A 27,434-nucleotide genomic window follows, 5' to 3' on the forward strand; every position below is an offset into this window, starting at 1 on the left:
TTCTTCCCCTTGTTGATGTTGGTCCTCCTGCTGACGTAGATGGAGCTGGTTGTGCTTGAGAACCTCCTGCACTGGAAGTGGCCCTTGTGCTGCCAAATCCTCCTGCACTGGAAGTGGCCCTTGTGTTCTATAAATGGAAGTAAGCAACATTGCAATTGTCATATTGTAAATAAGTTTGAATGTGTAAATAAGTGAAGTTGTAAAACATTGATTTTGTACCTTTTGTTTCCCCTTTTACATGTTCTTACATTATGAACAAATTCATTGCAGCTGCTACACTTCATTACAAGATTCTTCTTTGACAATTTTGTATGAGTCACATATTCATCAGCCTCCCTTCTTCTTAGTTTTTTTGGCCTCCCAGGGGGTGTTTTATAAATTGGAGGCAGTAGGGAACCAGATTCTGAAGTAGACCACAATTGTTGTCCATTGATTGGAACAATTTCAGGGCCATAACAAGTCTCATAAGCCTCTCTCTTGTAATAAGGATGTACATAGTCTTCAGGGTTTTCTTGTTTGTAATTTATGGCAGCCACAGCGTGCCTGCAAGGAATTCCTACCAAATCCCAAAAGTAACAACTACATGAATGGTTACTTAGATCAACTACAAATTTATCCATAGTAAACCCGTGAGTGACTTCAAATTTTGTAGCCCCTGCCCAAGTTGGAATCCAATTTCCACTCTTCTCAACTTCCCCAGCAAGCCTATTTCGTGGTTTAGGCATCACAACTCCTGTATATGTGTTTGCTTTTTCTCTAAGTGTTGCAAACCTCCTCATAATGTAAGTTCTAATCCACTCCATCATAGTTATGATAGGTTTGTCTCTAGCTAGTAAAATTGTACTATTAAATGACTCAGACAAATTATTTAACAAGACATCGCATCTAGGATAACTACTAAATGCATGTTTACACCAACGATTAGTTGGAATAGATAGCAACCAATTGTAAGCATCAATGTTAACATTGGACAACTCACCCATTTTCTTTTCCCAATCCTGTTTAAATGTGGCCTTCGCAGCCCCCATCATAAGATCTCTAATAAGCACTCCTCCACCAAACTTCTTCTTGTAATTGTTATACAAGTGCCTTAAGCACAATCTATGTTCCACTCCTTCCAAGATCTCATCAAAAACTGTCATTAGTCCCTGCAAATCACAAAAGTTTGTCATTAGTCCCTGGAAATCAGAAAAGGTCCTGCTCAATAGTAAATATTCCAATTGCTATTGTATAAAAATAGGGAAATATTAAAATGAAGATACCTTTTGTTGATCAGAGATGAAAACCCAACGTTGACAATCAATGCCTCCAATATCATGCAGTAGTAGTGTCGAAAACCATCTCCAACTCTCTTTGCATTCATTTTCAACCACAGCAAAAGCTAGTGGGAAATATTGGTCATTCGGGTCTCTGCCCACTGCCACCAACAGCTGACCCCCATATGTTGTCTTCAGATGACAACCATCTACCCCTATGAAGGGCCTGCAACTTCCTAAGAAGCCTTGTTTACAACCCTCTAAACACATATAGAATGAGCCAAATCTTGGAGGCAAACTTGGTTGGGGTTGATTGACTTTAATTTTAAATGTTCCAGCCTTCACTCTTAGCAATTCACCCACATAATCATATAGACGACCGTATTGTCGCTCTCCATCACCAACCAAAGAATCCAAGGCAATTTGCTTGGCCTTTCCAGCTTTCCAAGCAGTTATTCCAACACTGAATGACTTCTTAGTGTCATCAATTATTTGGTTCACAGTCATGTTAGCCACATTTATAAACCTATCTACTAATACTTGTGCAATCCAGTTGACATTTGCACTTTTGTTTCCAAAGACCCTTCCACAATTGTGTCTTCCAACCAAGGTTTTCACCCTAAATGTTTGCTTGCCTCCTACCTTGCTAGCCATAATCAGAAAACCACATTTGTTTTTACAAACTGCCCTTACTCTGTTGAGGTCATTCTTCACAAACTTAACCTCTTTTCCATTTAATACACTATGCTCCAATAGTGCATTTTTAAATTCCTTTAAAGAACAGAACTCCATCCCCAATTCAAATTTGAAGTTCTTGTTCATATCATCTTTTCTATACTTCTTAAATTTCCCCTTTGATAACCTCACATCCTCATCACTATCTACATTTGAATCCAATTCATCACTATTGTATTCTTCATTCATCTCATGATCTCCAACTTCTTCATTCAGTATAAATGAACCTTCCCTAACATTGCCTCTTCTACTCACACATTTCTTCTTCTTTTTCATTGTATTCCACCTATCCAAAACTGGATTAATGTTTCTCCGGAATTGGTCCACCCTATCATTCTGAACATCAAACCCATCATCTTCATTAGCCATTCTGTCTTCTTCACTGTCATCCATACATTCTTCAGCTGAAGCTTCTACTTCCCCCTCAACAACATTCCCCCCTTCCTCTTCTTCCCCAAGATGATCATATTCATCGCCACTAACAAACTCTTCTTCTTCCTGACCCATTTCAACCTCTTCATGTTCATCATCACCATCACACTCATCTTCTTCCTCACCCATTACAACCTCTTGTTGTTCGTCACCACCATCACACTCTTCTTCCTCACTCATTTGAACCTCTTGTTCTTCATGACCATCCCCAGACTCTTCTTCTTCCTCACCCATTTGAACCTCTTACTGTTCCTGACCACCATCACACTATTCTTCCTCACCCTTTTCAACCTCTTGCTGTTCATGACCAACATCACAGTATTCCTCACCCTCTTCTACACCCATTCCACCCTCTTGTACAATTTCATCCACTTTGGAAACCACTTCCTCTGTGTCTATGTTTCCTTTTTCAACATCACCCTCTTCCACTTCCTCAGCCACTTCACCACAACTAAGAAAGTGAACTTCCACTGCCTCACTAGGAACATGTTGAACATAAATTTCTACCTCTTCCTTATTCTCCTCTTCATAATTAGCCAAGTACAGTGCTTCACTGTCATCACTCAATAATCTCACATTATTCATCAGCCTTTGTTTGGACCCTTCCACCAAAGTTTGAAGTCTGCATCATACTTAAATTCTTTAACTATTCCAACTGCTTCAAAATACGACCAACGATCCGGATCAAGTCCTTTGATCACGTGTATCTCTCCTCCAACATACTGTAGCCCCTTATTACTAACAAACTTCCCCATGTGATGCAAACAAATGTCGAAAACCATTTCTAGACCTACATTCACACATCAACACTTTACGCACATATTGGAACAACCATAACCGAAACAGAAAAACAATAGCTTAGCTTACCTTTACGCTTGTCTTTACGCTTGTCTTTCACGACCACCGGAACGACCACCGCAACCAACACCGCAAGGACCACCGCAAGGACCACCAAGATACAATGCTTCCTGTGAAAGGTTTCGACTACAATGCTTCCAGTAAAACTACGTTTTTCCCCAATTCAAAAATTTACTTTGACAAATTGTGAACCCTATAACTGATTTCAATCAACAACGTAATTAACTGACTTAATCTCAGTTCAACACTTAAACATCCAACGTGGCAGAGAGAGAAGAGAGCAGATCAGTGATCACGTGGCATCGCCGTTTGCCACATCCACTAAAACTTAACACCGTCCAATTTTAAGGACTAAAAGTCAGAGTTTCAAAACAACAAGGACTAAAAACCATCAAAGTTCTGAGTAGGGACTAAAAACAAAATCGCCTGATACTTAAGGGACTAAAAACATATTTAACCCAACTTAAATTAAATATATAATAATTTAATGATTATTGTCATGACTTTTATTTATTAAACACATAAAGCAAACTTAAATTTAAATTTAAATCATTATTAGTTTCTTTTATAATTTAAGAAGACATTTTAAATATTTTTAAAATTAAATATTAGTTTCTTTTATAATTTAAAAATATTTTTTAACTTTATCAAAAAAATAAGTTTATGTTAGACATCGTTACCATTACATAAATATTTTATTAGAAAATATAAAAAACTAAAAGAAAAAGAAAAGAGAAAATGAAGAAGCACACCAGACGTATAATAAAATTACATCTTATTTACAGGAAAAGAAATATATTACTAACTCATGATTTTATTCTATACTTTGAACTTCATATAATAAGAAAAGACAAATTCTTTAGCCAAATAAAAAAAATATTATTAGTTAATCATCTCACCTTCTAAAGACTTTTAATTTTTAAAGGTTTTTACTTTCAATGGTCTACTCTTTTATCAAGTATATTAGCTCATTTAGAAGTTATTTTCAATTCCTCCACAATATGAGCCTCCTTAGATATCAAAGGATCAGGAAGTGCAACTAAAGTACTATGAGTTGAATTTAATTATTGCAAACCCTCTAAAGTATTGACAATGAGAGAGACGTCTCCAAAGAAGGCATATAGGCCAAGAAATCAAATTTTACTAGCACACCACCATCAATTCTTAACAAGAGAAGATTCATTCCCAACACAAATGTTATCACGATTATCCATCACTGACTTAGGATGTGATTGTAAATATATTAACCACAACAATTTATACCATAAAAGATTGAACCATAGACTTCACTACAGGCTCCACGACAAACCCCACCACATGCTCCACCACTGATTCCAACACTTGAGCTAAAGAGCCCATAACCCCATCCTGTGCATCAACCACTTTAGAATGATAAATGTACTATACCTGGTAGCTGACCGGCTGTTAGACAAACTAATCAGAAAAGGTAAATATCATTAATGGTTAATTAATATGTTTAATGGCCATATTAAGGACGAATATAGAGTATTTATGAGTAATTGACAGGTTATATTGCCCAAAAATATACTGCACTAATGGTTAATCAATGAACTTGGCTGCCACAAGTCCTATAAATATACAATTGGTATCCAGGTACAAATATCTTTTTCTATTACAATAAAATATGGACCTCTTCATGAAACATATCTGACTTGAGCGTCAGAGTGTCTTCTGCAGGTCAACCACCCATCGGAGTGGATTACGTTTTTGAAGAGCATTGGATGTTCAAAAGAGAGCAGAGCAAAGGAGGACAACCGACCCTCGGACAAATTCAACTGAAACAATAACGTTGTTGTGTTTTGAGCCTATTATTTTCTATTCACCAAAAATAACATTAGCATCTTGTTGTAATTGTCTACAATCAGATAGATCATGACCAATCATTTTACAATTTGAATAAAATAGAGACAATTTTTCATATTCCACATCAAAAATAAACACAAATTCTAGTCTTTTACCAAAATTTGATTAGGAAAATTAGATAAAAAAAATCAGCAACAACAAGGACATGTCAAAACCTCAAGACTTATTCTTGGTATAATCATCTAAACATAAATGTGTATCAATTCCATGTGCTATTGTGAAAATTGTTTTCGACTGCCAATAGTCTAAAGAGAGGCCATGGATTCGAATCCAACATTCAGTTTTTATGAGTTTCATGGAAGGCGAGACAAAATATTTTGTCCAAGAAAAGTACACAAAAAATGTCAAGATATAAATTCCAAGTTTCAACATTCAAAAACCCTCTACATTTCTTCTAAAGAAGAATAGGCAAATTCATAAAACCCTTTACCAAGTGGAATTGCCTTCCACTAACCCAAATATTTCGAAGCCACGTCAAGTTCTTTACAAAGGTCTAAATGTGTAAGTGGTTTATCCACTTTTGTTAATAAAATACACCTATCCAAATTACTTTTACACTCTTTCATACCAATAAGATAAACTTTTTTAAAAAATCTGCACAAAGATCATATCTTCCTTAATTCAAATAGAAGGTATTGGGACAAAAGAATATCACAAGTATTATTAAGGATATGAGTAAATGTAGACTTTTGTACCCACACATTTGAAGATTTAGAGAAAGATGATTTTCTTTGATCTTGATCCTATAAGAAACCCCCTAAGTCATACCTATGCTTCATCAATCGACATATCTCCCTTTAACCAACCACTTAGACCAAAAATGCCAAATTTGTATCTCGTTCCAACAATATAGACGAATGCAATCATGAACGAACTGTAACATCTTATTTAATAGTGTGAGACTACTAAATAAAACTTATGCAAATGATAATCAACAAGCAGATAAGATAGAAATATAACTACTATATTACACTGATCCATAAAGCATGCACTAAGAATAGAAAGTTATATACATACTAATAGGGAACTGAATTTTTTAAAGGAAGAAGGGTCATGCATGATAAAACAGAACCTAACTATTAAGGTGGCATCTCCCTCCCTTGCTTTGGAGCAAGTAGAACATCTTCATCCGCTATCATCATTAAGGTGATCATTGCAAACAAGAAAGAGAAACAAACAACAACGCAGAGCGCCTGGTTGCCTCTTTCAAGGCCCTCAACGCCATTCCTCTCGTACCAGCACCTGGTTACCCTAAGTAGGGGTGTTAAGCGCCAACGTGTTGGGCTTGGATCTGCTGTATTTAAGGATTTGTTCGTCCTAGGGTTTGTATCTTTGGGCAGTAGAGACGCAGAAACACACTTTTCCACTCTTTGGAGGCAGAACTGGATGCGGGAGCTCTCCTCTTCAGTTTCTAGGGTTTTTCTATCACTTTCATTCCATTTTACACTTAGTTTCTCCATGATTATGGAGAACTAAACTCATTTTTTGTTGGGGAAGATGTAACCTCTAAACTCTCATGTATTTGAATTTGTGCTGAGTTATTATATGCTTCTTTCATTAATTGTTAGGGATTTTCTTCTTTGCTCTATGCTTGTTATTATGTTTTGATCATTCATGGCATGATTTTATGGCCTTCTTTGTTATTGGGAAATACCTAGAAACCACGATCTGGAGAATTTCTCCCAAAAGCAATATTGTCCAAGGATGGGGATAGGAGGTTTGATTGTCTTGAGCTTATGTTCCTAATGCAAAATTATATATTAGGGATGCAAGGAATTGTGGTCTAATAATTAAGGATAGACTTTATTCACTGAGGGATCAAGTTTTAAGTAATTTAGATAGTGACATTAACAATTGAATGAAGAAGATGAATTCTTATGTGCATGAGAGTAAGGATGGTGAAATTTAAACCCCAACATACTCATCTCATATTATCAAAATCATCCATTCACTTTTGTGTTTTTCTCCAATTGATCAAATTCATTCATATTTACTTTTTCTGCATGTTGCATTCTAAACTAATGAAATTGTTCTTAAGTCTTAATTAGTTAAGGTATTACATGACTGTGCAGTGCCGTGAGTCTTCTGGGATACGTTACTTGGTCTTACCATTTTATATTACTTGATACGATTCGATACACTTGTCGATGTGTTAACAATAAGCCTTCATTGTACGTGTGCACTTGTAGTGGTATTTATACTTTAGAGAGCCATAAACAAAAGGGGTTATCACCTTACCACCTTCAAGGTTATTCCCCTTTGCTTCTAGGACCAAACCAGTGCTCATAGACTAGGACTTTCTGCCACTCTCACCACATAACTTATTATACTATATTTGAGTGTGAATTGTTATTAGAGTTTAGGATACCTCCTTGTTGACCTTTTGATAACAGTTGAAAAACTGTTATTTTTATGATTAAAATTGACACTAAAAGCAACCTTTACACTTAGAAACTAGCTTGAAATCATGCTTTTCTTTATATTTTTGGAAATAAGAGAGCTGGACAGGTTTATGCTTGATTTCAGTGTTTTTGTGCAGGTTTTAAGGTGAATTTGGTGAAAGAAGTGAAGAAGGAGAGAAGTGAAATCAGAAAAGACAACAAAAAGTGCAAAAAGGAGAAGTCGAAGTCACCGCTCAGCGGCAGTTTACCGCTGAGCGGCACTCAGGTGCTTGCGGGAGGTCCGCTGAGGGGCAAAATGGCCGCTGAGGGGAGAAAACCAGTCACGCACTCACCGCTGAGCGGTATTTTACCGCTGAGCGGCACTTTAATGGGCTTGGACTTGACTTTTTGTAATTTACGAATGATATATAAGCTTTAGGATTTCCTAGGGTTAGGCATCTTTGGCAGAAACGAGGCAAACACTCTCTCTTCCACCCCTTTGAAGGAGGATCTTGGATGCTGAGGCTTCCTCTTCACCTTTTTAGGGTTTATTCTTTCATTCTTTCATTGTATTCATCTAGATTCACCATGACTATGGTGAACTAAATCTTGTATGTTTGTTGGGGAATCAATGTAATCTTTTGAAACTCTCATATATGGAATATGTTGTTTACATCTTTTAATAAGACTTATGCTTTCTTTTCATCATTAGTTAGGGTTTTTCCTCTTTGCTTAATGCTTGCATGTTTAACTCATCGATGCATGATTATTGGTTTTGTCGATACGGGCACGTACGGGAAGTCTAGATCCGGGAATTTCTCCCAATTTATATTGGTTGTCATTAAGCTCCTGCACTTATGAACTGATCATTAGGAATGCTAGGAATTGTATGAACTCGTGATTAGGGAGAAGCCTTCTGAAAGGTACATTAGAGAGTGGCATTAACAATGATGATTTGATGTTGAATTCCTAAAAATATATGAGAGTGGATAAGATGAAATTGACCCCCAACAACATATTCATACATTATTTCATGAAAGTGTTATCTTTTGCTTTTTGCCATGATCAAAATTCATGCATACATGTTTATTTTCTGTCTTGCATCTTAAACTCCAAATATTCGTTTGTAAGTCTTAGTAATCAAGAAACCACATAACTAAACTAGGCCGTGAGTCCTTTGGGAAGAACGATACTTGGTCTTACCAAGTTTATTACTTGAACGATTCGGTCATACTTGCCGATTGTGAAACAAGTTTGTGACATCATAATTTGGTGTTCATAAATTTGTCCATCAAGTTTTTGGCGCCGTTGCCGGGGATTCAAGGTTTAACTGGTTAATTTGTGTGATTATTGATTATCTTTGACTTATTTTTTTTTTATTTTATTTTTAAATTTCGAATTTTTATTTTTGTTTATATTTTTCTGTTTTATTTTTGTTTTTATTTTATTTTATTTTATATTCTGTTTTATTTTTGTTTTTATTTTATTTTATTCTATTTTTCTGTTTTTTTATTTTCTGGATCTTATATCTTCTCTTATATCTTTTTGTGCTAACCAAATCTTTTCTAGGGTTTTGTGTTCTTGTGTATGCAGGAGGCAATTCGAACTAGGAGCAAGAAAACAACAAAACCTCTGCTTGAAGGATTAGAAGACAGTAGACGGAGGAGAAGAATCAGAACATCTAGAGAACTTTTCCCTCCTCCGGAAACTCTGTTGCAACCATCACCACAAGGTTCTGACAATAGCACAGAAAATATGGAGAATAATAATATCAGAAGAACTCTTGCTGATTACACCAATATAGCTGGACCTCAACACTTTAACAGCATAGCTAGACCTAGAGTCAATGCAGCTAATATGGAGGTCAAACCAGCACTGATCCAACTGGTGAAGAGTAATCAATTTAATGGGTTATCTCATGAAAGCCCATATGAGCACCTTACTACATTTAATGAAATTTGCAACACAGTGAAAATCAATGGGTGCCAGACGAAGCAATCAAACTTAGTTTGTTTCCTTTCTCATTGGGAGGCAATGCTAAGCTTTGGTTGAACTCTTTTCCAGAAGGAAGTTTCACAGAGTGGGAAGCAATGGTAACAAAGTTTTTGAACAAGTACTTTCCACAATCAAAGGTGACAAAGGCAAGCAAGAGATATCTTCATTTAAGCAGGGCATGGAAGAATCGCTGGGACATGCATGGGATAGATACAAAAGTCTGCTAAGAAAAACACCCACGCATGGCTTTGAAGAACAGGAAGTAGTCTTAACTTTCCTTGGAGGGCTTGGTTCACAAACCAAGATGATGCTTGATGCCTTCAGCAGGAGGCAATATTAAATGGAAAACTCCAGAGGAAGCCTACTAGAAATTATAGACAACATGGCTACTAGTGATAATGAGCTCACAGTGAAGAGAGGAGCTCCTATGCAACAAAAAGGGGTTCTTCAATTACAGAACGCATGATGCCTTGCTAGCTCAAAATAAAATTCTAACTCAACAGTTGGAGACTCTGACTAAAACTCTTGCACAATTACCTAAAGAGTTGAAAACTGCTGCACAGGTACAAACCCAGTTGTGCGAATTATGTGGAGGTGATCATATCAATGGTCAATGTGCTTTTCCAGTGGAAGCCGTGGAGGATGTTAATTTCATGGCTAATCAATTTCCATATCGTCAAGGGAATTATAATCAAGGGTGGAAACCACATCCAAGTATTGGTCAAGGACAAACTGGGCAAGCAAATCAATATAATAAGCAGCAGCAGCAACCAACCTTGTGGCAACAATTATCTATGCTTAATGAAAGATCAAGCAAGGTTGGAAGAAACTCTTCAACAATTCATACAGAAAACTGAATCTTCTCAAAAGAGCACTGAAGCTGCTATAAAGAATTTGGAGATTCAAATGGGTCAGATTACCAAGCAATTGGAAGAAAGACCAAACTAGAAAGTTTTGGGGCTAATACTGAGGTTAACCCCAGAGAAGAGTGCAAAGTGGTAAAGAGTGTGAATGAAGGAGATAATTGAGTTAGAAGAAGAAGAAACAGAAGAAAGAAGAGAAATAGAGAGTGAAAATACTTTTCCTTTTCCAATAAATCAAGAGAAACAAATGGATTTCACAGAATTATTCAGATATGTTGGATAATGAAGCACCTTGGGAAGCAGATTCTACAGAAAATTGCAGTTTACACAAAATCTGATGAAGAAATCTCTACAAAGAAGAGACGTAGAGATGATGAGGCAAAATAGTGTATAACTGTTAAGAAAGAGTCATTCCCTCCTAAAGCATCAGATCCAGGCAGTTTTTCTATCCCTTGTACTATAGGGAAGAAAAAGGTAAAGAAAGCTCTCCTTGATTTAGGTTCAAGTGTTAACTTGATACCTTATTCTTTACTGGAGCAAATCGGCAATGTTAAAGTGAAACCTGCAAAGGTTAAATAGTAATGGCCTGATGGATCTTCAAAGGAGCCATGTGGGATTGTAGAGGACATTATAGTTTGTGTTGGCAAACTTCAGTTCTTGGCAGACTTTGTGGTGATGAAGATGGAGACTGAGAAGATACCTATCATACTTGGAAGACCGTTTATGAAACGGCCAGGGCTATCATAGATGTAAATGAAGGTATAGTGGTGCTCCAGGACAGAGAGGAGAGAGTGGTGGTAGATGTCTTCAAAGATGAGACGCAAGCAAAGGAGGAAGAAGCTAGTTATAAAGCTGCATTTCGAAATGCACCCATGACTAGCCGTAAAGATGAAAATCTTGAGGTTTCGGGTAACCATTGTTTGTTGTTTCAGGTACCCAAGGAAGAAGAGATTGGAAGAGGAGAAGCAATTCCTAGAGACTGGAAGAAAAGAAGACTCCAACTTGGCACACCTGTAAGACTCAAGAACAAGTTGTGGTTGTGAAGGGCTTTAAAGAGAAGGAGATGATAGAGATAGAGTCTCCATATTCTAGAAGAACCAAAACAGTTCAAAGGAAACAGCTGAGAAGTTGGTGGAATGACAACATCAACTATAAAGAAGATGGAACTTGAAACTTTACTGGGTCAAGCTAATGACAGTTAAAAGAGCGCTTGCTGGGAGGCAACCCAGTGGAATTTAAAGACTTTTGATTTGGTTTTGTAACTTTTAATTTGTGACATTAGTTTTGTAATTATTTTGTTGAGATCAGCATCTACTGAAGGATGCTAGGTGGTTAAGTATCTACTGAAGGATACTATGGATGTAACACCTACTGATGGGTGTTGGTGGATTTTGGGTCAGGCTCGTGACGTTAAACAAGCGCTACCTGGGAGGCAACCCAGTTGATTGAATATTTTTGTTTGTTTGTTTTAGTTAGGGTTTGCATAAGCATTTTGAACATTGAATTGCAGGGAGCCAGTGAGGGGCATGTTTAGGAGGCACGTAGGTTAAGAAAAGAAGGAGAAGAACACATCACGAAAGTGCCGCTGAGCGGTACTTTACCGCTGAGCGGTACTCTCGCAGAATGGGTTTTTAGTTCCCCTTAGCGGGACCCGAGCCCATTAGGGTATTTTTAAACCCTAAGCTGCATATTCTTTCACACTTTCAGATTTTTCTCTGCACAAACACTCCCACATACCTTCTCCAAGGTTTTCCACATCTTTTCACTCTTCCCTCTTAAGAAAATTTCTCTTCCACTCACTTTTTCACTAGTGTGCCATCAAAGTTTGGGGTTGGAAGAGAGCACTCTAGCTTGGAAGCATTCTCATTGCATCTAGTATCTCCACCCAAGTAAGTAAAATGCATTTTGTTCATTCTAGGGTTTTGATTTTGAATATGATTGTCAAAGCATGAAGATTTAGGGGTTTTGATTTCTTGGCATGATTTGATGATATATTTGATGTTTGAACCGATTAAACTGCATGATTATGAACTGGAAAACTGAAAATTGCATTTGGGTGGAGCTAGGAAAGCTTTAAAACAAGATTTTCAAAAATCTGCAGAGTTACCGCTGAGGGGTAAAATGCCGCTGAGCGGCACTCTGCCAGATTTGGTTTTCTGGTTTTTTGTGATCTGGAATGTGGTACTGGTGGCGCTGAGGGGAAATTCTGGCCCTCAGCGGTGGTTTAGCTTCGAAAGGAGTTGTGTTCTTTGTTTTACTAATGATTAACATCATGTTCTGTGGTTTTGTTTGTGTTTTGAATGTAGGAATGGCATCCTCATCAGGAAAAAGGTTGAAAACCATGGCAACTAAGAGAAAGGAAAAGGAACCAGAGCAACCCCAATCTAGCAGGTTCCTCTCTAGGAAACATGAGAAGCACTTTAGGGTGGTTCAGGACAGGAGACTTCTGATGGAGAGAAAGGTTGGAATGATATCTAACTTTGCTCCTCAATTTGGATAGCAAGTGTTAGGGAATGATTGGGGAAAGCTAGCCACTTATCCTGCACCTGCCAACATAGCTGTGGTAAAGGAATTTTACACCAATGCAAAGAAGATTGGTGATTATCCAGCTGAGAATTATTTGGGCTACGTCAGAGGCCATGCTATCAGATATGATCCTGATTCTATCAATAACTTCCTGGACACTGTGTGGGCTGGTGAGCAGTGCCAGTTTGCTCTTTGCATGGAGGAAGGTGCTGATTATGAGGATGTGGAGAGAGTACTGTGTATACCTGGAGGACACTTCCAAAGGAATCGATCTGGCTCAGTGGTTAACATTAGGAGGACAGATTTGACTCCTCTTGCAAAGTATTGGATGGCGTTTTCTCATGCCAACATTCAGCCATGTTCACATGTGTCAGATATTACTCTCAGCAGGGCATTCTTCATCTACTGTGCTATCAGAAACTTGAATGTTAATATTGGGCAGGTGATAGCTGATGAGATTAGTGTGTGCGCCAATACTTCAAACAACAAAGCACCACTGGGACATCCTTCTTTGATCACGCACCTTTGCAAGATAGTTAGGGTGGACACTTCTGCTCCACCATTTGAGAGGCCAAGAAAAGCTATTGATGAGGCCTATTATAGACAGTACTGCGGAGGTGATGATGCAGCTCAGCCAGTTCCACCACGCCGGGCTCGTAGAGAGAGAGGGCCAGCAGAGAGCCAGACATCTGCTGATACACATGAAGCAGAACCATTCCAGATGAGGGACATGTACATGTCTCTTATAGGTGCTCAGTTACAGTCCATTCACAGAGGGCAGGTGGCCACTGCTGAGATGATTGTGGGGATGTATGATACACCTCCAGCCCACAGGTGGACTATGGATGAATTCCATAATGTGGTAGCTTGGCCAGAGGAGCCAGTGCATGGAGGAGGAGCTGGAGCAGCTGAAGCTTCAGCTAGAGAGATGGAAGAAGATGAAGCTGATGATGATGATGCATTTGAAGATGATGAAGATGAAGAGGAAGAGGAAGATACAGAGGACAGCTCAGACTGATGAGGAGCTGAGATAGCATTTACTGATAAATGCTATCATATGATTATGCTTTTGTGGTTTAAGTTTTCTGAACTTATTTGTTTTTGTTTTTAGATTAGGGTTTGATGTACTCTATTTGAAACCTGGTTTCTTGTGATGGTTTGCTATTAACTGTGATTGTGTGATAAGTAATACTGAATGATGCTTATGATTAATTGATGTTGAGATGATGTGCACATTAAAATGCTTATACAGGTGATTCACAAGCTTTGTGAACAAATGCATGATATCATGATTGTGATTGTGAAATTAAGCAGGATGTGTATGTCAAATGTGAATGAGCTTATATGTGAGATTTTGAGCTCCAGAGTTGTTATTGTTGAATGCTATTACTTTGAAAGCATGAATGATTTGCCCAGGTTTTCTATGATTGAATCAATTGCTTGTTTTGCATCATATGATCAAGGCCGTTTGTTGGAAACCTTTTTATTGGCCAAATTTGTAAAAGTTAGCCCACTAAAAGAGAACACTTTGTGTTCAATCCTTTTGAACCCTTAGCCTTGAATATACACTGAAACCTTTGATTGAAAAATCTTTACCTTGAGTTAAGTAGAAGATCTTGTGTGGTATTGTTAAATGTTCAAATTTGGGGTTGTTGGGAAAACATGAAAAGCATTGAGCTAAGAGCTAAAAAGTAAGAATATGCATAGAAAAAGAAAAGAAAAGAAAAAGAAGCAAAGCTCAATGCAAAGGCAAAAGAAAGTTGGGAAAGAATAAGATGATTGTGTTGTATGATTCTCTTAACTCAAGGATTTTGTGATCCAGAAAAACCAATTTTCTTGTTAGCCCAGCCACATTATAAGCCATAGAAAAGTCCTTGTGATGATGCATGCTTGTGAATGTTTTTGATTGTGGTAAAATGAAAGGCAAATTTGATTCATGTGACATTGTGATAGTAGAGTGAATGAGTGATCATCTCTTATACACTTGAGTGTGAGTGAAACACTTGACTAGTGAGGAAATATTACATGAACACATGAACATCCATGCTTAATTGATTGATCATTCATGAGAGTAGCATTTGTTGGAATTTAAATGACTTTGTGAACACTAAAACATGTGCACATCTTGATTAAACTCTTGGTCATAAGTTTGAGTGAAGTTGTTACTTATCTTGAAAAAGAGGATTTTTGAATGAGTGAACCATCATATGAATTGGTTGAAGATTGAGTTACATCTTATTTGCTTGAGGACAAGCAAAGTTTTAAGTTTGGGGTTGTGATAACAGTTGAAAAACTGTTATTTTTATGATTAAAATTGACACTAAAAGCAACCTTTACACTTAGAAACTAGCTTGAAATCATGCTTTTCTTTATATTTTTGGAAATAAGAGAGCTGGACAGGTTTATGCTTGATTTCAGTGTTTTTGTGCAGGTTTTAAGGTGAATTTGGTGAAAGAAGTGAAGAAGGAGAGAGTTGAAATCAGAAAAGACAACAAAAAGTGCAAAAAGGAGAAGCCGAAGTCACCGCTCAGCGGCAGTTTACCGCTGAGCGGCACTCTGGAAGTCACGTGAGGTCCGCTGAGGGGCAAAATGGCCGCTGAGGGGAGAAAACAAGTCACGCACTCACCGCTGAGCGGTATTTTACCGCTGAGCGGCACTTTAATGGGCTTGGACTTGACTTTTTGTAATTTACGAATGATATATAAGCTTTAGGGTTTCCTAGGCTTAGGCATCATTGGCTGGAACGAAGCAAACACTCTCTCTTCCACCCCTTTGAAGGAGGATCTTGGATGCTGAGGCTTCCTCTTCACCTTTTTAGGGTTTATTCTTTCATTCTTTCATTGTCATTCATCTAGGTTCACCATGAATATGGTGAACTAAACTCTGTATGTTTGTTGGGGAATCAATGTAATCTTGTGAAACTCTCATATATGGAATCTGTTTTTACATCTTTTAATTAAGACTTATGCTTTCTTTTCATCATTAGTTAGGGTTTTTCCTCTTTGCTTAATGCTTGTATTGTTTAACTCATTCGATGCATGATTATTGGTTTTGTCGATACGGGCACGTACGGGGAAGTCTAGATCCGAGGAATTTCTCCCAATTTTATATTGGTTGTCATTAAGCTCATGCACTTATGAACTGATCATTAGGAATGCTAGGAATTGTATGAACTCGTGATTAGGGAGAAGCCTTCTGGAAAGGTACATTAGAGAGTGGCATTAACAATGATGATTTGACTGTTGAATTCCTAAAAATATATGAGAGTGGATAAGATGAAATTGACCCCAACAACATATTCATATCTATATTTCATTGAAAGTGTTTATCTTTTGCTTTTTGCCATTGATCAAAATTCATGCATACATGTTTATTTTCTGTCTTGCATCTTAAACCCCAAATATTTCGTTTGTAAGTCTTAGTTAATCAAGAAACCACATAACTAAACTAGGTCGTGAGTCCTTTGGGAAGAACGATACTTGGTCTAACCAAGTTTATTACTTGAACGATTCGGTCATACTTGCCGATTGAAAACAAGTTTGTGACATCATAATTTGGTGATCATAAATTTGTCCATCAAGTTTTTGGCGCCGTTACCGGGGACTCTGGTTTAACTGGTTAATTTGTGTGATTATTGATTATCTTTGACTTATTTTTTTTATTTTATTTTTAAATTTCGAATTTTTATTTTATTTTTCTGTTTTTTTATTTTTTATTTTATATTTTATTTGATTTTATTTTATTTTATTTTTCTGTTTTTTTTATTTTTCTGTTTTCTATTTTTATTTTCTGAATCTTATATCTTCTCTTATATCTTTTTGTGCTAACCAAATCTTTTCTAGGGTTTTGTGTTCTTGTGTATGCAGGAGGCAATTCGAACTAGGAGCAAGAAAACAACAGAACCTCTGCTTGAAGGATTAGAAGACAGTAGACGGAGGAGAAGAATCAGAACATCTAGAGAACTTTTTCCTCCTCCGGAAACTCTGGTGCAACCATCACCACAAGGTTCTGACAATAGCACAGAAAATATGGAGAACAATAATATCAGAAGAACTCTTGCTGATTACACCAATATAGCTGGACCTCAGCACTTTAACAGCATAACTAGACCTAGAGTCAATGCAGCTAACATGGAGGTCAAACCAGCACTGATCCAATTGGTGAAGAGCAATCAATTTAATGGGTTATCTCATGAAAACAGCACGATTCGGTCATACTTGCCGATTGAAAACAAGTTTGTGACATCATAATTTGGTGATCATAAATTTGTCCATCACCTTTCCACGTGTCAATGCATACACTAACATTACCACATCATAGAATTTGTCCTTGAAATTCTCCCAATAACATCTCAAATCATATTCTCCATTCATAGAAACAACATCACAAATATCGAGCATGCATAAGCACCATAATCAATCTCAAACCACTACAGGAAATGCGCATATTACTGGCGGACTTTTACCGAAGGCCTTTGGGCCTTCGGTAATGATTTGGTGATTTTAAATACCGAAGGACTTAGGCCGTCGGTAAGGGGCTAGATGAATTCAGATAAAAATTTGGGATTTCCTCCACTTCGTCCAATCCAAAAAACCTATTTGCGCTCTTTCTTTCCTCCCAAAGCCAGTCGGGGTTCTTCCCTGGCAAACCTGATCTCGTGTCGGCGAAGGTGCAATAGGGTCATTCGGTCATAGTTGTGAGGTGAGGTGCGTGGGCCATTGACGTTGTGATTCGGACGTTCGTGTCGTGAGCAAAGGCGATTAGTGTTGTGGTTGGTGCTGCGGTTGGGGGATTGTGGTTGAAGACTCTTAGTGGACGGCGATTCCTGCACATTCTTTGGCTGTCGTGGTGTAGGGAGGCCGTTATGGAGGTAGGTATCGAGAATCATCCCTTTCGTGGAAGTCAAATCTATGATGTTGTTAATGGGTTGTTGTTTATGATGCAGGTCAATTCTTTTGGCGTGCATTTAAGGTTTTTCGTGAAGGTTTGGTCCTCCGGTTGAGGGTTTTTTGTTGAAGGCTGGTGGAAGGGCATTGGTGCATTCTTTGCTGCTGCCTTGATGTAGGGAAGTTCTTCTGGTGTAGGGATGCTCTTGTGGAGGGAGGGTTCGATAATCCCTGTGTCGTGGAGGTTAGTTAAGGGAAAATTTTGCACCACTAATATGTGCATTTGATTTATGTTTCAGACTTATAGCTGACCGTTTAAAGTGCGTGTAATTTGTGATTGTTATAATTGTTGTTTTATAAAGAAAGTTGGGCTGATCAGTGGTGAACCTTACGTGCTCAATGTATTTCCATTATATTGATTGTTTTGTTTGTTGAAGCATGGATTGGAAGCTGGCAAAGGGTTGTTGAATCTGATGCGTGTTTTGAGTAAATGCTTGTAACAGTGCAATGTGTGTTTTGATGTAGTAGTCATTAGATAGCTATTTGAATTATTTTAAGTCTTAGAGAACCTTATTTAAAGAGGTAACGCATGAGGAAGAGTTTCGCAACAGTGTTAATTGATTGGACAGTTGGTGAGAATTCAGTATCCTTTTACTTGACTTGGTTGCATACTTTATTTTCTTGAGTGATTGAGAGCGGAAGGGAAGTGTGGTCAGGTCCTTCAAAAATTGAAAACAATATCTATCTGTAGGAGACAGAGACAGACACCCATTTCAGAAATAGGGTTAGTGAGAAAAAGAGAAAACATGTACATAACAAATCTTGAACATCTGAAAAGATATTAGGATTTGAAAGTATTGACTCACACGCACCCTCCATAAACTGATGCAATGTGAACTGTGCAAGTCTTGTTACAGAATAACAAGAATTTGTATTCACAAAAATAACTCACAAGGTACATGTACATTATAAGGAACGACTTAAGAATATAGGAGAGAAGCATTGAATTGGAACAAGCCTTATTGAAGTGTTGCATTGTCCGTGGTGTTTGTGCTTCGCAGATAAAAACATTTCTATATTGAACAAGACTTGAACACTAATCATTTCTCTCCACCTTTTTTTCCTATCACATTGTATCAACTATCATAGCTATATTTCTCTTTGGAGATGTTGATGGATGATTTATTATTATTTTATTTTAGGAAAACAACAATGATGAGAATATAAGTGTAGGGCACTTGTTCTTTAATCTCTTGGTTTCTCTCATCTCCCTCTTTTTATCATGTGGTTTGCTCTTATTCCCTCTTTTTTTCTGTTTCTTTCTCTTTCAATCAATATCCTACATTAGTGATATGTAGAGCCTACTTTTCTTGTCACTAGACCAGAACCTATAGGTATGTAAACACAACTACACAAAATGAAAGAATGCTTCGTTCAAATTTAACAAATGCTTGAAAAGGTTGATACACTATTAGGCATAGGGGAGGACATTTCAGATTAGCTTTAGAGGTTTATAGTCTTAGGCTTCGTTCAATTTCAATTTTTGTTGTGGTGTGTTTTCCACATGTGTTGTTATTAGTCTTACACTGCTATTTCTTTCTCCTACAATTTCGAGTGAACTTGTTTTGACACAAAAATAGAATATATGTGGGCTACCTAATCTCTCATTCAAGTTTAGTTGGAACAATATAAATGTGTATGTTTGAATCTTGTGGAATAACTTTTGCTGGTCTAATCAAATCATAGTCAGCTGTTTACATTTAAACTAGTTAGTTTCACTATTAAATTTGTGCTATAAACATTAACTTGAGTAAGTACTAGGTGCATACCATATAAGCAATGATTAGCTGAAGCAAAAGCTTGATTGCACCTTGAGAAAACTACCAAAAAGATTGAACGTCTTTAAGTGTGATTGTAGTATCTTTCTCAAGTCTTATTTGCTGATTCTAAGTCCATTTCAGTGTCCAAAATTCATTTGACTCTTTGTAACCAAAAATAGGTTGATGTAGTTGTTTAATTTGGCACATAAATAGGGTTGAATAAGTGAATTTAATAAATACTACTGTTTAGCATCAATTAACCGTGCTCACATGTTTATTTCATTTTAAAGTTAACTAGCTGGATTATAAATGGATGAGTAATTTAAAAGTTATCAGACAACTACTGTTTTCATACACGACTTCCATGGTGATACAGGTAATAGTAATACATTACATGGACAGTGCAGTGACTTAGACTGCCTCGCTGGTTTATAGTAGTTAATATAAATTATAGTACACATAAAAATAGGTGACTTCTAGCATAAAAAATGAAACTTTAACCAAGAACACAAGAATTATATGCTTAACTGATTTGAAATTCTCCACTGGCATGAACTTCCTTCACCCTCTTGTCATATTCATCTTCCTCATCCTCCTCTTCCTCCACATCTTCTTCCCCTTCCTCTTCTTCACCGTCCCAGCCAAAACCTTTGACAGGCTTAGAAACTGGAGGAGGGTCCCTTGCTTCTCCCACAATTTTCATTATCTCCTCCATACTTTGAACAGAAAAACTTGGGTTGCCTCTCTGGTAATAGACAGCTTGAGCTGATTCAGTTAGCTCTCTTGGAAGATTCTTCAAAAACCATGGGTGGTTCTTAATTTCCTTTAGGGAGATTCTCTGCAGACAATAGAGAGAATCATGTGTGGCAGTTAGCTTGATGTAAACTACATACTGACTCCTGATATCAAATTCAGTCATGTGTACTTTCAAAAGCACAAAGTTTGTGTTTAAAATGTTGTCTTCTGTTAAAAGCATATCAAAACTGGTGAATGAAGTGAAGATAACATAGGTGAATCAGAAATAGGGAGCTCTATATAGATTTAAAGCCACACAAGTAATTTAATTAATAAGGACTGAGTGTATGTTAAACTTTTACAACCATTAGCCAGCAAATTCATTCTCCGGAGTCAGTACATGCCACCAAAATTTTGAAAAGAAATTAGTTCTTCATAAAATATGATAAGATTTCTGTTCAAATTGTACAAGTCTAAATTTTGCATTGTCCCGGATCTATGACAAACCTAAGCATGACGTATGGAAAACAGTGCAGAGGAGAGAAAAGAATACCCAATTCAAGTTCTAGCTTAAGAAGAGGGAAAATGGAAAATTTTGATCTTTACCAATCAACTAAACAAGAGGGTAGGCAGATGATTATTAAAGAATAGGGGTTCGGGTGTAAAACTTCCCAATAGGTATAGCTTTCAGTCAACAAGGTTTATTTCACCAGCTTGATTATTTCTCATCAACATTATGATTCGCAAGGGTTACAAGTCAACAGAATAACATAATTGTGAACAATGAAGTGTATAATGTAGGTCTATCTTTCTTATGGTGGTATATTAGTTGCACCATGCTCTATCTTATTTTGATGTTATAATGGAATTAACCTTCTAATTCTAGCTTATTTTAGTACAGTTACACTTTCTTCAGTCAATTAAATTGTTGTCCAACCTTTGCTTCTCTGTAAATATGATTTTGGGGGTATAATGGTGTAATTTGCTTCATAAATTGGCTATAACAAGGGTGATTTTTGAATTTTGTTTGTTTTTATGCTATTGAAAAGCTTGAACAAGCTTAAATTGGTGTTCTAAAGTTGATAACACTGTTCATTTGGAGATATTTTAGCTTATATCCAGATTTGGTCTTTAAACCATCACTTTTTGAGTTAAAATGGAAGTGGAGTGCTGATTTCGAATTGCAAGTTGTTTATAACTCCTTTGAGAGTTTAAACACAATTAAAATAATCAAATAAAGTTGTTTGAACCTTCAGTTGAGTGTTTAAAACACTTCCATACGTTTTTGAGTGTCAAACCACCAAATGATGAACTTTTTCTCGTGCATTATTCATTTTAAGCTACTGTTTGATTATAATATGTAAGATTGTATGCATGTTTATTGTAGGTTAACCTACAATAAACATGCATACAATCCAAAAATCAACCACTTCAAATAGACAAATAATAAAAAAAGCCACAAAATAACACATTAGTGCTCAAACTAACGCTCAATGTAGAAACTCTCATAAAAGGCAGCGCTCAGCACCTGGTCTAACCACTCAATGGTGAAACATGTGCTCAATGCCATACTAAAAAGATTTAGCAATCCAATTTTTTATCTAATATAGTCCAATTTTGATTTAATGCACTTAAGGCTTATTCAAATGACCAATTTGGTATTCTTGACTTAGTTAGGTCTAAAAACAAATTTCAATGTCAAATAGGATCCCATTTTTCCCAAATGACTATAGACTTAGTGTATCAGATTAACACCAAACCAAACCAAACAAAATCCAAAACAACACACATCATTAGATTTCTCAATCAAATTTCACAATAAGACTTCACAACAAATTTCATAACAGATTTCAACATACAATTTCACTCATTCAAGACAACCAATTTCCTTGAATCAAAGCCAAATTACACTCATAAGTTCATCAAAGCAGAATTTACAACCCAACTACAAAGTTCAATTCAAGTTTAACATGCAGCAAAAACTAGAATTGTGACATTGATATTAAAGTACAATAATTAACCTAATTGATGTTAAAATATAGTAATGAACTAATTGATATTAAAATACAATAATTAGCTAATTGATATTAAAATACAACAATTAGCTTATTGATATTAAAATACTGTAATTAGCTAATTGATATTAAAATACAATAATTAGTTTACCTTATCTGACAGATTACCAAACTATATAATAAGCCTAAAACAACTTCAAAAGCAAAGAAAGTCCTATCTGCTCCTATGAACCACAAAAACACAATCAATATACACCATTAAGACCACTAATAAACAAAGAGTCTTATAGAAGACTTACACGCAAAGGAAGACAAAACATATCAAAAGAGGAATAGAAAACCAACTTACTCTATATGAGAAATGGTCCAAATTGAAGAGCTCGTTGTCATGATCAATCCTACCGTCTTAGTTCTTGAATCACACGAACAATGAGAACTCCTAGAGAAGTCAGAGGTATCTTCAAAAGTGATTTCTAGAGAGACAATGTGTTTTAAAATAATCAAACTCACTATTAACAAAACTATTTATATTAAAATATTTTAATATTAAAATAATCGAGTCTCACTGTTTTTAAACTACTATCGCTTCTAAAATATCATTTACTAAGTTTTTACACAAACACTCCACACAACAACTCTCCACGCCACTATTGACTTAATTTTCTAATTTAAGATTTATACAGATGTAATCTTTTTCTAAGTATTCAACATTTAAAAAACAATAATGCATTGTTTTAATATTAAATGTTTTGGTAATATTATTTTTATTATGTTTTTTTAATCTTTTTATAAAATAAATTAATTAATATTAAAATAATAATAAAACTGGTATTAAATTGATCATAATGGAAGAAATATTTTATATTGATGAAAATGGGATGACAGAATAATATCGGCCTCTATCGTCGTAACCATCCTTATTAATTAGTTAATCCATTTAATTAATACCGAGTTGGTTTGGAAAATTTTGGTTGACCATATATTAAATCGATTTAAACTGATGCTTCTTATCAAACCGCGTAAGTTGACTTAACTCATTTTAATACAAAGAAACTAAAATGGTAAAATATTAAGTGTATAAGATATATGATTTCATGAAAAATAATCACTAGTAAAGAGAAAAGGCACTAGTCATTTTTGCTTATAGGCATCGGTTCTACAACCGAGACATACATGGCGAGGTAAAAAGAGTAAGCTTTATGCCTCGGTTACGGACCGAGATAAAACGAGATAGAAATATGTCTCGATTCTTACATAACCGAGGCAGTAACATGTTTTTTTTATTTTGGGACAGACCCAAGATTTCCCAATTTCAGCTAAAGAATCTAAAACAAACAAAGAAAACCATAACAGGAATCAAACAAGACACAATATTACAACAACAAACGTTTATTTAACTGTTAAACCATTGACATAAACAAGTTTCAACAGAGTTTGACAAAGTTTTGTTTTTGTCTAGAGAAGCAGAAAACATCATGAGCTTCTTCGAGGAACAACATACATATAAACAACCAATGTCAAAATTACAACCCACAAAACCAAAGTGATAATAACAACAACTAATGAGAAGAAACTCAGAAGCAGAGATGAAGCAGCACCTCCCACCATAAACACGCCACGAGTGATGATTGGAAGAAGGCCTTTATGGTGCGTCTGAAGTATTGTGCCAACAATGACCAAGAAGGAGTATAGAACACCGATCCAAACCAGAAGCATCATCTCCTTGTGATGATTGTGATCCAAACCAAAAGCATCATCTTTAGACAGAGTAAACAATGATGATAGTTATACTAACCTCAATGAAGTAGATTTGTAGTGTCCTCCAGTCGATACTCAATTAGCAACACTGCGTCACCCATATCCAAAACCAGAGAAGCCAAATGCGTGTCACACAGCAAAAAAAAAAGAAAAGGATGAAGATGCACGAAAGCAATGATGACAGAGGGCTTCGACGGTTGGAGGAAGATTGCTGGTCTAGGGCGGCGACGACATTCGATTAAGGGGTGAGAGGGTAGTGGTGACTCGCGGTGAGGATTTGACGACAAGCGCTGCGGCGACGACGATGGAGGGCTCGCCGATCTGGAGCGGCTTGGTGATATGGGCTTCGTGATCTTGAGCGGTGGATGAAACCCTAACATATTTGGCCATTTGGGCTTGGCCCTTTTCTATTTCTGGCGGAGGCAGCAATGGTGGAGGTAGCAGCGGCAGAGGCAACAGCGACGGAGGCAGTAGTGGCGGAGGCAGCAGCGGCGAAGGCTACAACGGCGACAAAAGAGTGGAGTCGAGGAAGTACCGCAGGCAGCAGCGGCGGGCCACCAATGGCGCGACGACGAAGGGAGAAGGCGCGGCCAAGAACGACAACGAGCAGTGGCATGCGCGAGCACTGGAAGCACAAGGGTGGCGCGGCGAGCCGTGGCAGTGGTGGAGGAACCCACAGAAGAAAGAGCGACGTAGAGGAAGAATGGAGAGCAGGAGGAAGGAGAAGCTTTTTGACGCAAATAGGTTAAGTGTAGAGTGGTTGTGGCAGTAAAAGCTTTTGCTTTGGCACCGGTTAAAAGGCCAGCCCGAGGTATAAAGTGCTGAATAGCATCAACGATTTCGATTCCTAATGAACCGATGCCTTAAGTCTGGCGCAGCAGGTAAAGTTGCAGGCACGTAGCAGGTATAACAGTGGTATAAGTCTCGGGTCTTAGATTAACCGGTGCAATATCACTATTCTGCCTCGGGTCTTAGATTAACCGATGTATATGTTGTATAAAAGCTCACATAATCACGAACAATATTTCCTGAGGCGTGTAGATTCACTGTCCTTAAGGACTTATCCGCGATGTATTGCGCAAGTCCCCCAGGATATAAAAGGAACTTCTCAAAATTTCTGAGGATCTCAAAATTAGCAAGGATCTCTTAAAGAGAGAATAAAATAAACCCAGAATATTTTTAGGAGAAGAAGAATGAAACTAAATTTTTAGTCGATAAGGGAGAAGAGAATTCATCCTCCTTCTGTTATTGTTAAAATAAATAATCTTATATTTGAGATATGATTCGTTTTAAAAATTAGAACTCTTCCAAAATTTTAAAAAACATATTAGATAAGAAAAAAATTAAATTATTTTCAATCTTTGACTTCTGAATAATTTGTAAAACTATCGAGCTTATCATAACATTTTGTAAAACCAAAATCTTCCTATTGCCCTCGACTTCTCAACAATTTCTCTGTTGGGTTTTGTTTTGCAAGGATTTTAGGAAGTTGCTTTATTTGAAGGGCAACTATGTGAACATTAAATTTAATTTAATATAATAAAATCAACCTAAAAAGTAAACTTTTAATATTATTTTTATTTTTTAAAGCATTTTAAATAAAGTAGTTTGATTAAATAAAAAGACCCTAAATTATTTAATATATTTATAATTTATTAATAGATCTGCGCCTATTAGAAAAATTTATGCTGAATATTTAAGTTATGTTTATATATAACGGTTTTTCTATAGTGTGTGTATTTATTAGACATCAAAAAGGTCCATTTTATAAAATGATGTATTGTTAGTAGTTTTATGGAGAAAATGAATTTCATATAATTATCCTTATAAAATTTAATTAACATTTGCTAAAAGTTAGTCAAATTTAATTTAATTTTATTTAATATAGGTGCAATCTTTAAGATATTTACTCTTTATAATATTTATTTTCTTATAGTTTAATTATTATGATAAATTATTCTTCATAGTTACTAAATTAAAAATAAACAAAGAATGAAAATAAAGAATAATAATAATTTTCTCTGTCTCAAAATCTTCTTTTTATTTTAATGTATTGATGACAGTGACGCATCACAAATTCGAACAATCTTCAACCCTTGGATTCATCCCACCTTTCATGTTCATTCTTCTTCTGATAATAACGGCACTCACGACTGTGCATGGTCAACAAGTCAAGAGACATGAAACGCGTCAAGCTTAGAAAGAAGCTAACCCAATGACATGAACGGAGTGTTGACATCTTTTGTTGTGTAGTTATTATGTGCAGGAATTCCTGAAGCACTTGGGTTGAAGAGAAGAATCTACATTTGTGTTCATTCTTCTCTGTTCCAAGAAGTCGGACTGGATCTCTGGTCAGGTATTTTTCTCCATTTTTAGTTAGAAATAATAGAAATTAAAGGAATATGGCTGATTTAAATTTCTTATTGTTTTCCCATGAGAATATTAGCTTTCAGTGTCCACAGTCTTACTTATAACAATCGTCAATATTATTAAGTACTTTGTTACCCGTAGCAATTTGTATTCAATGCTCACAGTGTTTTCTAAACGATCTGTCTATTTAACAGCTGCAGTGTCTACTAGTGGTATCCGTCTCATAGTGAGCTGTGTTTTTTTGTTTTTTTAATATGAATTTGAAGATTGAAATTTGTGAATTTAGGTTTCTAAGTGCCCTAATATAGTGTAATATTCATCATGTTTTTAAGACTTTTTTAAAATATCAAATAATTTACTTAGCTTCCGATTTACCCAAATGAATTATCAGGTTTTACAAGTAAAAATGTGTGATGATGGACTCCAAATTATGATCATTCAGTGAACACAAGAAACTGTCTACTATAGTACTGTTAAGCCTAGACAAACTCTTTGACACATGTATTATTGTCTATATATATATATATATATATATATATATATATATATATATATATATATATATATATATATATATATATATATATATATATATATATATATATATATTAAATGTTTAGGTCCAACTGTTATAGCAGTTTTTTGTTATTCCGTTTGTTAGGTTCTATATACAGAGCACTTTATGTGTATAGATGACACATTTTATTTAGTGAGAATTCTGTGTAAAACCTACTGCTGAGTAAAAGTGATTTCTTCCAATGTTGTTTTTGTGTTTTTTGCTTGTTATTACTACGAACTCAACAATTGATGACATCCGTGGGGAGAAGAAAAAGAGAGTCAACAAGTTGAAGACATAACTACAAGTTTAAGATCCAGAAGTTTTCTAGGAATAACGACTTTAAATTTAGTAAATCTGCACA

General features: G+C 36.2%; 1 pseudogene; it reads right to left on the reverse strand.

Annotated features, from left to right (window-relative positions):
- Window positions 1-20,159: 20,159 nt before the first annotated feature.
- Window positions 20,160-20,555, reverse strand: LOC148198437 (serine/threonine-protein kinase SAPK7 pseudogene; annotated as a pseudogene).
- Between the last annotated feature and the right edge of the window lie 6,879 nt (window positions 20,556-27,434).

The sequence above is a fragment of the Vigna umbellata genome, chromosome 5, assembly GCF_029865625.1.
Source record: "Vigna umbellata cultivar VRB3 chromosome 5, Vumbellata_1.0, whole genome shotgun sequence".
In the NCBI taxonomy this organism is placed as follows: domain Eukaryota; kingdom Viridiplantae; phylum Streptophyta; class Magnoliopsida; order Fabales; family Fabaceae; genus Vigna; species Vigna umbellata.